General features: G+C 44.5%; 1 long non-coding RNA gene across 1 annotated transcript; it reads right to left on the bottom strand.

Annotated features, from left to right (window-relative positions):
* Positions 1-2,731: 2,731 nt before the first annotated feature.
* LOC127532076 (uncharacterized) lies at positions 2,732-3,720 on the bottom strand. Its single transcript, XR_007939327.1, has 2 exons — positions 3,601-3,720; positions 2,732-3,071 (listed from the first exon to the last, which is right to left on the bottom strand). It is a non-coding gene; the product is annotated as an uncharacterized LOC127532076 (long non-coding RNA).
* Positions 3,721-12,706: the final 8,986 nt, after the last annotated feature.

The following is a 12,706-nucleotide window of genomic DNA, read 5'->3' as shown; positions in this document are numbered from 1 at the left end:
ACACCTAACTATTACTGGACCGGAGGACAACACCTAACTATTACTGGACCGGAGGACAACACCAAACTATTACTGGACCAGAGGACAACACCAAACTATTACTGGACCGGAGGACAACACCTAACTATTACTGGACCGGAGGACAACACCAAACTATTACTGGACCAGAGGACAACACCAAACTATTACTGGACCGGAGGACAACACCAAACTATTACTGGACCGGAGGACAACACCAAACTATTACTGGACCGGAGGAGCCATTTTTCACGGCTGGATGTTTAAGTTTAAGATGAACAGCGGCTGCAGCTAAATTCATTGGCTTATGACGATCATAAGATCATCAATGGGTGAGCGACACAGTTCATTTAAAATGCAGAGTTTGTGTTGGTGTTTTGTTTGGAGGATATGTGGCTGTGAGCTGCTAATCAGAGTTTAAATGCTATGGGCTAACTGGGAGTTTACTCAGGCTACTGGTGACTTAATGTGTGAAATGAAACCAAAGACAGATATGAAGCAGATTGTCATGCGGAATGATCTATTCTATCCAACTTGCAAGCAAATGGATGAAATTATGACTTTTCCAGTCATTTTGGAGTTGTGTTTGTGTGTGATCTGTGTTCACAGACGGGCTGTAGAAACAGGACGGTCAGCTCAGGCTGAGGTTTGGTTTGTTATCGTCTTAAACTCTGGTGAACTAAAATATGTGGCTCCAGCCTTGTTCTTGTGAGACATGATGCTGGAACATTGTTCGTGTTTCTGTTTTGTTGCTGTTGATTATGCCCGGTAGTTGTTATTGACTGAATTCTGGAGTGTGGTCAGCTGCCAGAGTGTAGCGTGAGCTCTAGACCTATATATTTGACAGTACTCTTGTGGTTCTGTCACGTTTTGATTACAAGCATATCTGCCGCTGTCTCAGCAGGCAGCATTTAGGAGTAGACGCGCTGTTCCACCACAGTAATGGTGGCGCCCACAAATACGGGACAGTTGAGATCCCGTATGGGGCAAATCATTTTAGCCCAATTTACGGGACGTCCCGGGTAATACGGGACAGTTGGCAACCCTAAGTACAGATGTTGTTTTCTTTGCCAGTGGTTTACCTGGGGCCTATTTCACGAAGCAGGTTTAGTGAAAACTCTGAGTTTGTTAACCCTGAAATGAGGAAAACTCTGAGTTTTCTGTTTCATGAAGCGAGGTAACTTAACCCTGAGACAGAGGGGTAACTCAAGCCTGTTTCACAAAGAGGGGTAACTTCAACTCTCGGTCAGTTACCGCAGTAACAGACTCTATGACTCTAACCTGGTCACCAGCAGGTTTATCTGAGAAAACCTCCAGTTTCTCTCCGTCTCCGCCCTCTTTCAGCCACACGCTGTTTCATTTCCTCATTCATTCAGTCAGTAAGCGAGCGAGTTTTGGCGTAGAACAGCTTTTATTAACGATCCAGTGGATAAAGGAGCAGCATTACTGCACAGATAATTAAATATTCGTCGGTAGATTGTTATCAGACCGAGCATAAATATTCTCGCATTTCCAGACAATTATCGGTTTGAGCGGTACCGTTTCGTAATCGTTTCAAGTCCATAATCTACATAAACAACCTAATCCGTCCTTACATTTACATTACCAACCAGTCATGCTCTCACATCCAGCAGATATTGTGTGTTGCGCTGCGGTTCTTTGCAAATGGAAGTTTTTATATGATGTCAGAGATGCAGAGTAAGACAACTGTATGGAGGACAGTCAGAAAGGTTTTCCTGGCTCTGAAACGACTTTTACCATCATTGTGGACACAAACCTGTCAGAGCATCAAGGAGGAGCTCCACAGGATTACAGGTGAATGATGTAGAGATCTGTTACATTCATTTTAAATCATATTCTGTTAATGACATTGTGCTGCAGCCTCAGACTGGGATTAGTCATTTGAATTTCTTTTAGGATTTCCCAGTGTGATTGGCTGCATAGATGCACACACATCCCCATCACAGCTCCCTCACATCATGAACAGGAAGTCCATTCACAGCATAAATGTGCAGGTAGGCTACAGGTAGACTGACTACTGTTTCTAAATGTTAAAGACTGCATCATAGTTCAACATCTGTCATTCTCTGCACTGTCCAGATCATGTGTGATGCTGCATACATCATTTCTAATGTGGAGGCCACGTGGTCTGGGTCTGTTCATGACTCCAGGATTTATGGAGAGTCTAACCTGAGCAACAGACTGCAGCGTGGTCAGCAGCATAAAGATTTTCACCATAGAATTCTCTTGTCTCCCTCCTTTAATATGCTCTGATGTATCCACTATACATTACAGGAGAGTTTAATGGCCTTCTGCTGGGTGACAGGGGTTACCATGACAACCCAGGCTGATGACCTCATACCCTGACCCTGAACCAGGCCCCCAACAGAACTTCAACCGGACTCACTGCAGGACCAGAGCCCGGGTGGAGATGACCATAGGCCTGCTGAAAGGCCGTTTCCAGAGCCTACGTCTCCTCAGGGTGACCCCTGAGAGGGCCTGTGATATTACTGTGGCATGTGTTGTTCTTCATAATATTACCACTATTAGAGGAGAGCAACACCCTGCCCTACAAACTGAAGACCCAGATGATGAGCCCATCCACCTGCAGCTATCCAGGACAGCAGAGCAGTCAGAGACACCGTATGCAAGAATCACTTTAGAGTTTAAGTCTCCATCATCACCACCACAGCAAATAAAGACATGATACACATTTCATTTGCTCTTCTTTATTTCCTACAAATAAACAGATAGTTCAGTTCATGTTCCAGTAGTTAACATAATTCACCTGTGACCATCACCACCTCTAACTTGTGCTCCAGTATTTCAATTTCCAGGTCTGTCCTCCTAATCTGTTTTTTTTTATTTTTCTCAGCAAAAATAACTGGTAAATCTGTTTTACTGATAACTGGGAATACATAGAGGACATTAAATTATACAGTTGCACATGAATTCCACAGAATGAAGCTCTGGTGTTTCCTGAACATCCATCTCACTGTGTCAGTCTGTGCAGTGGAAGCTGAGGAACCATCCTGCTGCTGTCCAGCCATGCTCTGTTAAAAAGGATGAGAATGTGCAATACTTCAGTGTAGGCTAAATGTCACACTCTATATTCCACCCAAAATGTGAATGAGAAGAGAACTATCAGTAACATAGCTCTGTATGCCTTTCTGGATCCCCCTCTGTAAAGGCAGCAGACACAGTTTCATCCTCTTCATTTTCATTCGCTTTCTTTCTGTTGGCTGAGCAGAAGTCTATGTTAGTTTAAATAGGCTTAATTATTTAACAGGACATGATATGGATGCAGACATATGTGTGGATAAAACAACTGCACAGTCAAACAGCCACTTAATATTTAGGCTACTTCACGATGTAAAACACGATCAACATGAAGTACCTCCATGAGATAATGCCGAGGTCTGACCTGTTTGAACAGTATTTTTATATTTCATCTTAAGCTGCTGCCCCGTGCGCTTCTCCCCCGCGGGATTTCCTCTAAATGAAATAACTTAATATTCTACCATTCAGACAGTTTTTCCTTGTAATATTATTACAATTACAAAGGACTACATTTAAACTTACGCATTGATCCGGGCTGTTCTCCACGCCGTCTCTCTCTCTTTTACAGCTGCAGCGGTGTTGCACTTCTTTCTAAAAACGTGTTCAAACTCGCCATATGAGCGCGTTAAAAACTTCCAGTTCAAAAACACAGCCTTTCGCTTCTCCGTTGCCGTGGTGACTCGTCGAATTGGGGCTCCATTGATGCTGTCTTTTCAGAGTTGCGGTGCATGCGCTTAATTCCGAGTGATACTACTCCGAGTTGATTAAACCAACACAAATCAGCCATTGTGAAACCGAAAACTCAGTTTCCTGTCTCAGAGTAGATCAACTCAGAGTTGAGGATTAAACTCAGAGTTTGTTAAACCTGCTTCGTGAAACAGGCCCCTGATCGATCTCCTTGTTCATTTCAGAGAGTTGTGGCTGCTGGCTCATCATTCACTGCGCTCAGAATTAGTAGTTTTCTTTCTGTTTATGGTCACTTTTCTGATCACTATTATTATATTAATTAGATATTATTGTCTTTTTTGTTGTGCTTTAGAACAAGTGCAGCTTATTGTATGTCCCCTAACCCTAGCCTTAAATATTTCCCACCTGGTACTGACAGAAGTTTGTGTTGTATTAAAAATACTTGTCTCTGTGTTTTTTTTTTTTTTTTTTGATAAACAGTCTCTAAAGTCCTGGTCCTGTAGTTACTTGAAAGTCCATCCAGGTGGGTTTTTGACCACCTTAATGTTCTCATGCACAACATGGTGCACGGTCTGAAATTACAATCATAGGAACAGTCTGTTTTTGGGAGAATAATCCCACAGATACTGAGAAGCATGGCAATTGAAACATGTATACTGAGTATGTATTGTGTGTACTGGAGCAACATGAATAATCCTTGCTATCTGGTTCAGTTCCCTCCATGTGTCTGTCAGTCCTAGTTTTTCAGTAAAACGTAGAATAGTTGTTCTGCATCTGTTATGTGACTGATCATAGCCTGTAGACCTGTTGAGGTTTGGATCTTGCTACAGTTAGCATCTCCTGCTATTATCCGTTGGCCTGGACATGATGAGAGAGGAAGAAAGAGATTTATAGAGATGCCTGGATTATTTACCTCAGGACCGTACACATTTACCAAGTTCAGATGTTCTGACCAGAGTTAACCTTGGATAATAAGGTATCTGTCCATCTTAGCCTGGACTGCATTTGTTACTAGAAATGGGATAGGGTTAGGGTTAGATTCATAACTCCTCTGGCCTGTGATGTAAAAGAAGCTGTGAGTACATTCCCCTGCCATCTCCTCCAATACAAGATAAGCATACTCTGGAAAAAAGAATAGATAGATAGATGCTTTATTGATCCTTCAGTCTGGGAATTTTCAGTGGTGCAGGGGCAGTGCAAAGAAAAGAGCAACACACAGTGCTGAAATTTGAATGTTTATAGAAAAAAATCAGTAATTCACATATTTCTTTATGTCGGGGGGTGGCAGGTGTCCTCCATGATAGACATAGTTCACATAGAAATATGAACCTAAAGAAAATAATTCTGGGAGGGGGGTCAAACCAGTCTGTGTAGTCTCTACAGATACAGTCTGTATCCATAGTTGGTATTTTTTTGTTGTCCATTTTAACTTTCTATTAGATGCTGTTTCACCTTTAGGGCTGTACGTCATGTTTCATATTGAAGTCTGAACCTGCTGTTCATCTGTAGTTTTCTGTTATTCTACCAGTCGCTGTTCAGTTGTTGCTGCCGTCTGTCTTTGTCTTGTAGCTTTGCTGGAGTGTTGAATGTTCTGGTTTTGGTTCTTTGGCAGGAGTCTAATCAGTGTTGGCTCTTCAGGTTCCGTTGATGGACCGGGTCATATTCTTTCCTCTGCTTGTGAATCTCCTCAGACAGGTTGGAGTAGAATCTCACTTCAGGTTTTTGTATTTACTATCTCTGTTTCTAGCATAGACTACCTTCAGTTTGTCCGTGTGGTTGAGTGACTCCATTATTAGCGTTCTTGGTAGGGAGTTAGCGTCTGTCTTTGGTCCGACCCGGTGTGTTTTCTAAGGAACTCCAGCGCTCTCTGTCGCTCCACACTATCCTTAACCCTAACCCAGGCTCAATGTTGCTGCTCTCATGTGCAAATGTGGAGCAGATCAGAACATGTCACCTGTCTGCAGCTTCACTCAGCTCATTCTGGACCTCTGTGTTCTCTCCTCAGCCTGATGGACCAAGGAAGGACATCATGGAGAAAACAGAGGCAGATTGTCTCTGGCTGACACCAGACCTTCAGACCAGGTTTGAGCAGACTGGAGCAACCTAACGGTGCCAACAACTAGTCTGCTGGACCTGGCAGGTAAGATCCATTTATTCATGCTGCTTGTGTGTGTTGCTTCAGGTGGTCAACCTGTGATCTGATCTGGTTAAGGTGTTCACAAGATTTACATTGACAAACAAATAAATAGACAAATAAGGAAACAGGCGAACAGGTGAGATGTTCTGATAAATGTATAGCAAATGTGTTGAGTCTCTGATAAATTTATAGATGTATAACGGATAGATAAATCAATGAACATGACTGAATAAGTCATCAAATAAATGTAGGAACTACCTTGGTGAATCTCCCGTCTCGTCTGTTGACTGGGCAGTTTGATTGGCAAGTCAAAGGCAATGCAGTGGCCAGTACACATTATCAGTGCCTCTGTAGTCTGGTTTTAATATCATTGTTCCCTTAAGGATTATGTTTGACTGTTTGGTTCCATTTCTGATTTCATTTAGGAGGCTGGTTTGATTGTGGTTTAACTCTTTGTTTTTATTGTGCTCATATTGGCTGAGGGTTAGCTGGCTGAATTGGAGAAAGATGTAAGCAGTTTGGGTTAGAATGATACAAACTAGGCAGTCATTTTAGACAGAGTTCTTTGCTGAAGTTAGATCTTTTCTGATAGCATCAGGGGTTGGTGGATTATAGCTCACAAAAAGGGAAGCCCTGTTCAGTTTGCAATTAATGCAAGTAATGGGATATTTTTGTTGCTTAGCTTGATGGAAACATAGCAATACAAAGTAGTGCTGAAGGAGTCTGTATGTTTTACTCGACTGGATCAAGACTACAAGGATATACTCGCTTATTTAAGAGTTCTTTGCAGATCCTGTCCGGGAAATGTGCTCGGCGACTGACCATAATATAAACAGCTTTTACGAGGACAACAGTTGAGGGAACTTCGTGAGATCAGGACAAGCAAACAGTCGCATAATTAATGTGGGAATTTCAAGCCGGTACTCCTCATGCAGTTATTAGCCAGATTATGCGAATCGTTTCAATTGTAGCTGCAGGCTACTGGAGGTAGCTGCTACTTGTTCTGTACGAGCTGCTGCAACGAGCTGCTAGCATTCAGTAGCACGTTGTGAGGCGTCTGACAAATTTAAAACGTTGGTCAGAAAATGCCTTTTTCTCAAATCTGTGGGGTGATTAGGATGACTACTTAACCACATAAAATAAAATAAAAACACTGGGTACTTACATTTGTATCGCCCCGGTCCGGCCACAGATCCCGCGGAGGCTTCCATTTCAGTGGGTAGCTCGCAAAGCATTATGGGGCGGCTGAGTGTGACTAGTGTGGTCATACGTAAAAATTTTCCCGATATAGTGAAAATCCGGGTATTTCTCGTGTACTCAATCTTTTCATACTATCTAATGTGAACACACTACATACTTATTTTGACATCACACTTAGTATGAGTAGTACGTTAGTATGCCATTTCGGACACAGCCACAGAATGTTTTTCCAGCAAAATTCACGCCAGATATTTGAGCCAGTTGAGACCCACTGGATTTCAGAGGTGTAGGGCTAGGGTTAGCTTGTCACTCAGTTAGCTCCCTTCTCTTTCCCATTTTTCTTTCACATAATATGTATTCTCCCCCTGACCCTGCAGCATGTTGTTGTACAACTTAGTTTTGGAGGGAAATACTGATTTTGTTAGTGACATAAATGTTTGAATAAGTAAGCCTTTGTTCAGTTGAAGGTATTTTAATGTTCTGGTTGAAATAGTGCCTGACCTGTTGGTCAGGGGCCTCATAGCCCCTCACAGCCCAGCCCGTGGGGCTATGAGGCCCCCTTGTGGACAAACAAATTGTAGTTGGTTAATCCTTTGGAAATCCATGTTTTGAATCTATCATCAGCGAATGAGGACAGTTTTTGTTCTGAGTCACGTGCACACATCATAGAATTGTAGATTCCTCTTCCAAGCCATATAGTTATTTCATTCCAGGTTGTTACTATACAGATGCTTGAAGACTATGGCACTCAGTTGAGAGGCAGATTTTAGACTGCTGTTTTGTATCAGCTATGAGAGCTTTAAGTGGGATCCCTTTAATTATTGTCTCTTCCATGTCTTTCCACCCTGCTGGCTGTGTAAACTGGGGAGTACATGCACACCAGGGGCCTCAACTGGGCAGCATTTTAGTATTTTCGGAGGCATGGGTTAGGGTTATATCACCCCTTTCCTTCTTTATTTCTAAGGGTTTAAACTTAACTCTGTTAAGTTGCCTCCTTGCTTGCCTTTCCATAGAAACCTTGACAGAGTTTTGTCCCAAATTGTTTTGGCAGACATTGGCAAACATTTTGGCAAACATTGGAATAATATAGCATTACAGGAAGGATAATTGGTTGTAATTATTTCTAGATACAGAAAAAAGGGTACAGTATGATTTGTAGAACTAAGGAGGACAAAAGTCTAATGTTTCCTACTTTCAAATTGGCAGGTAATAATTTGAGAGTTGTGAGCAAAGTTAAGTATCTTGGGCATTTCATTACCGACCAGCTGCAGGATGACCAAGATACAGTCTACAGTCCTCATGGAGATGACATCGATGGCCTCACGCATTGCATCACAGATTACATCAACTTCTGCGTGGACAGCACTGTGCCAACTCGGACGGTACGGTGCTTCTCCAACAACCACCCCTGGGTCACCCCTGAGCTCAAAGCCCTCCTGAACCAGAAGAAACGGGCTTTCATCTCAGGGGACAGAGAGGAGCAGAAGAGAGTGCAGCGTGAGCTCCAGTGGCTGATCAGAAGGGCCAAGAAGGACTATGGGAAGAGGCTGGAGGAGAAGCTGGTTCAGAACAACGCGCGGGACGTGTGGAGAGGACTTAAGAACATTTCTGGACATGGACAGAGTGCCAGAGGGACAGCTGATGGAGACCAGCGCAGGGCGGACGAGCTGAACTGTTACTTTAACAGATTTGACTCTCCCCCCACCCCCTCTGCCCCCTTTCCTGCTCCCCCCTCTTCACACATCCCCAGCCCAGCAGACCCTCCCCTTCCTGCGACACCTTCACCGGCCCCCAACTCACCCACACGGACTACTCCCACCCCCTGCAGGCCACCTCACTCCCCCCCTCACTCCCCCCTCTCCTTCACACCGGACCAGGTGAGGAGAGAGCTGAGGCGACTGAAGCAGAGGAAATCTGCTGGACCAGACGGCATCAGCCCCAGGCTGCTGAGGACCTGCGCGGACCAGCTCTGTGAGGTCCTCTGCCACCTCTACAACCTGAGCCTCAGCCTGGAGCGGGTCCCCGTCCTGTGGAAAACCTCCTGTGTGGTCCCAGTCCCTAAAACAGCTCACGCCAAGGAACTGGCCCACTACAGACCTGTCGCCCTCACCTCCCACCTCATGAAGACCATGGAGAGGCTCCTCCTCCACTACCTCCGCTCAGTGGTGAGCTCCGACCTGGACCCGCTGCAGTTTGCCTACAGGCCCAACATGGGGGTAGAAGACGCCGTCATCTACCTGCTGCAGCGAGCGCTCACTCACCTGGAGAGCGCCGGCAGCGCTGTGAGAGTCATGTTCTTTGACTTCTCCAGCGCCTTCAACACCATCTGGCCGGCGCTGCTGGGGGGGAAGCTGGTGGACGTGAGAGTGGATGGACATCTCGCTGCCTGGACCACTGACTACCTCACTGACCGTCCACAGTACGTGCGGCTGCGCGGCTGTGAGTCAGAGGTGGTAGTCTGCAGCACGGGGGCGCCCCAGGGCACCGTCCTCTCACCCTTCCTCTTCACCATCGACACCTCGGACTTCACCTACAACACGGACAGCTGCCATCTCCAGAAGTTCTCTGATGACTCCGCCATTGTGGGCCGTGTGTCTGAGGGGAACGAGCTGGAGTATCGGTCGGTCATCATGGACTTTGTGGACTGGTGTGAGCGCAACCATCTGTGCCTCAACACCAGTAAGACGAAGGAGATGGTGGTCGACTTCAGGAGAAGGACACTCCCACATCCACCAGTGAACATCCAGGGGCAGGACATTGAAACAGTGGACAGTTTCAAGTACCTGGGTGTTCACCTCAACAATAAACTGGACTGGTCCCACAACACCGATGCTCTGTACAAGAAGGGCCAGAGTCGCCTCCACCTTCTGAGGAGGCTGAGGTCCTTCGGAGTGTGCAGACCTCTACTAAGGACTTTCTATGACACTGTGGTAGCCTCTGCTTTCCTCTACGCTGTCGTCTGCTGGGCCCCGGGCAGCACAGAGCGGGACATGAAGAGACTGAACAAGCTGACCAAGAGGGCCAGCTCTGTCCTGGGCTGCCCACTGGACTCTGTGATGGATGTGGGTGAGAGGAGGATGTTGACCAAGCTCTCATCCATCATGGACAACAGCTCCCACCCACTGCACCGGACTGTAGTGGAGCTGAGCAGCTCCTTTAGCACGAGACTCAGACACCCTCAGTGCAAGAAGGAGCGCTACCGCAGGTCCTTCATCCCCACTGCCATCAGACTATATAACACTACTGTGTAGTTGTTATTATGTGCAATATTTATTATCTTGTTCTTGCACTTTCGTGACTTTTGCACTCCTGTTTTTTGTTTTTGTTTCTAAGAGCCCTGTAATGTTAAATTTCTCCTTTGTGAGATTAATAAAGTCTATCTTATCTTATCTTATCTTATTTACAGGCAATGCCGGGCTTTATATGCTCAAGCTAATAGTTTGCTTCACAAGTTTGGGGCATGTTCAGAAACAGTGAAGGTGGCTTTGTTCAGAGCTCACTGCACTCCTCTCTATACTGCCCACTTGTGGTCTAATTACAGCAAAGCAAGTCTGTGTAAACTCCAGGTTGCTTATAATGATGCCATGAGAATACTGCTGAGAAGACCAGGATGGTGTAGCGCCAGCGAGATGTTTGTGGCTGCAGGTGTTAATACGCTGCATGCCACACTGAGGAATTCTATGTATAAGTTTATATGTCGACTGAATAACTCAGAGAACAGCATAATTATGGCATTGACTAACATCAAATTTAGCACTACACGCTATCTGTCCAAGATATGGAAGTATTGGTATAGTAATCTCCTCTTAGGTAATTGATTTTTTATTTGTTTTTTAATTATTTGTGTATATGTTGTGTTTTTATTTCTTTTTTTATTGTACTGTTTTTTGCTCTTATCTGGACCACTGTGTCTGTAATAAAGTTTATATATATAAGTTTATATATTCCATGTCAGATTCTTTATTTTGCTCAGCTGTCAGTGTTGGTCCATAGTTAACTTCATGCATCTTTGGGAAATCTCTATGTAACATGACTTCTCGGTATTCTGCATCCCTAATCTCGACCCCGTTATTTCTATTTGCTTCCTAAAATACATAAGGATCCCCAATCTTGGACCATTCCCTTTTAGGTTCCCCCTGGGAGACCCATAGTTTCAGACTGTAATAGTGCGACTTATCATGATTCACAATACATTGATCATTTTCTAGGACCCCTCTCCACTCGACACCCTAGTTATTTGAAGGATATCTATCACTTTTTAGATATCATCAGGCCCATGCATGTCCCTAAGCATGCCTATTTATTTCCAATTGATATAGATAGTCTATACTAACATCAGTACCCTTTTGGGTTTACAAACTTTGCAGTCTATTTTTAATAAAAATCCAGACCCGACTAGACCGGACCAACACCTTTTATAACTTATTGAACTTTGTTTAAGTAGTAATGACTTCTTATTACACTGCTGACTGTCTCATTTGCCTGAATCATTTGATACCACTTATATTTTGATTGGACACCATGCAATCTTGGCATAACCACTAGGGTGCGCAAGGAAAAGTAGATTGACATTTGGAATTTTTCCGCATTCTCGCATATTTCATTCTTTTTTTTACATTACTTTCAAGTGCTTTCATTTCACCTTTATTTAACATATTTTGACCGTTTCAACATTAAATTACTCAATTCTTTATGGACTTTCAGATACATTATTTAAATTAGCGTTACCCCTCCTGCAGTACACCTTCCAACTTGCGCACACACAGACACTCACTCACAAACACCTTCACAAAAAACATCACTACAAAAAATTACCAATCAACTCCAAATGCCCTGAAACATAATCATAAACACTTTCTGGACAACACTTTTCACCCACCCACACTTAGGCAAATTTCGGCTTCCACATTTCACCTCGAGTGTCTGGGGAACACACTACATCTTCAAAAGACCGCACAAAAACTTCAAACCACCACATTCAATCTTGCAATGTGCCATTTCACCTTCCCACATCCACGTGACCCCTCCTGCAGTACACCTTCCAACTTCACCCACACACTCACTCAACTCAACAGGAACGCAGCGAAGACAGAGTTATTTCAGTGCCCGGACGCACATTGCCCTGTCAGCTGCATGCGAGCGGAGCGGTGGCTAAATGAAATCGAAAGCGACCCGGCTCTGATAAGCCGTCTGTCCCAGCCTGCGTAGCCTGCCACACCTCCAGGTCGGGCCATGAAAAAGCAACCGAGCAAGGAGAGTCTAAAGGACAAGGTCAAGGGGATCTTCGGGCTGGGACCCCCTTGGCTGCCGAGTAAAAAGAGCGACACCAAGCCGTCGGAGTTCATCATCATGACTGAGATGATGAAGGAGCTCCACCCAGACTGTGGCCTGATCAACCGCTTGAAGATGATGAACCATGTCTGCGTTCTTAAAAAAAAAGATTTCTGCTCCAACTGTGCTAGGGGAAACATCCTTCTGCCAGAGCTGCTGAAAGCCAGAGCACCTCCCGTCCCTTCCAGAGTACGCACAAGACGTCAGTCTGCTGAATTTTTTCAATAAATATATTAAAAAACTATCAAAAAGGTGACTCACACCTGTGACTGG

Source organism: Acanthochromis polyacanthus, chromosome 22 (genome assembly GCF_021347895.1).
Source record: "Acanthochromis polyacanthus isolate Apoly-LR-REF ecotype Palm Island chromosome 22, KAUST_Apoly_ChrSc, whole genome shotgun sequence".
In the NCBI taxonomy this organism is placed as follows: domain Eukaryota; kingdom Metazoa; phylum Chordata; class Actinopteri; family Pomacentridae; genus Acanthochromis; species Acanthochromis polyacanthus.
This window is presented reverse-complemented; position numbering and strand designations above follow the sequence as displayed.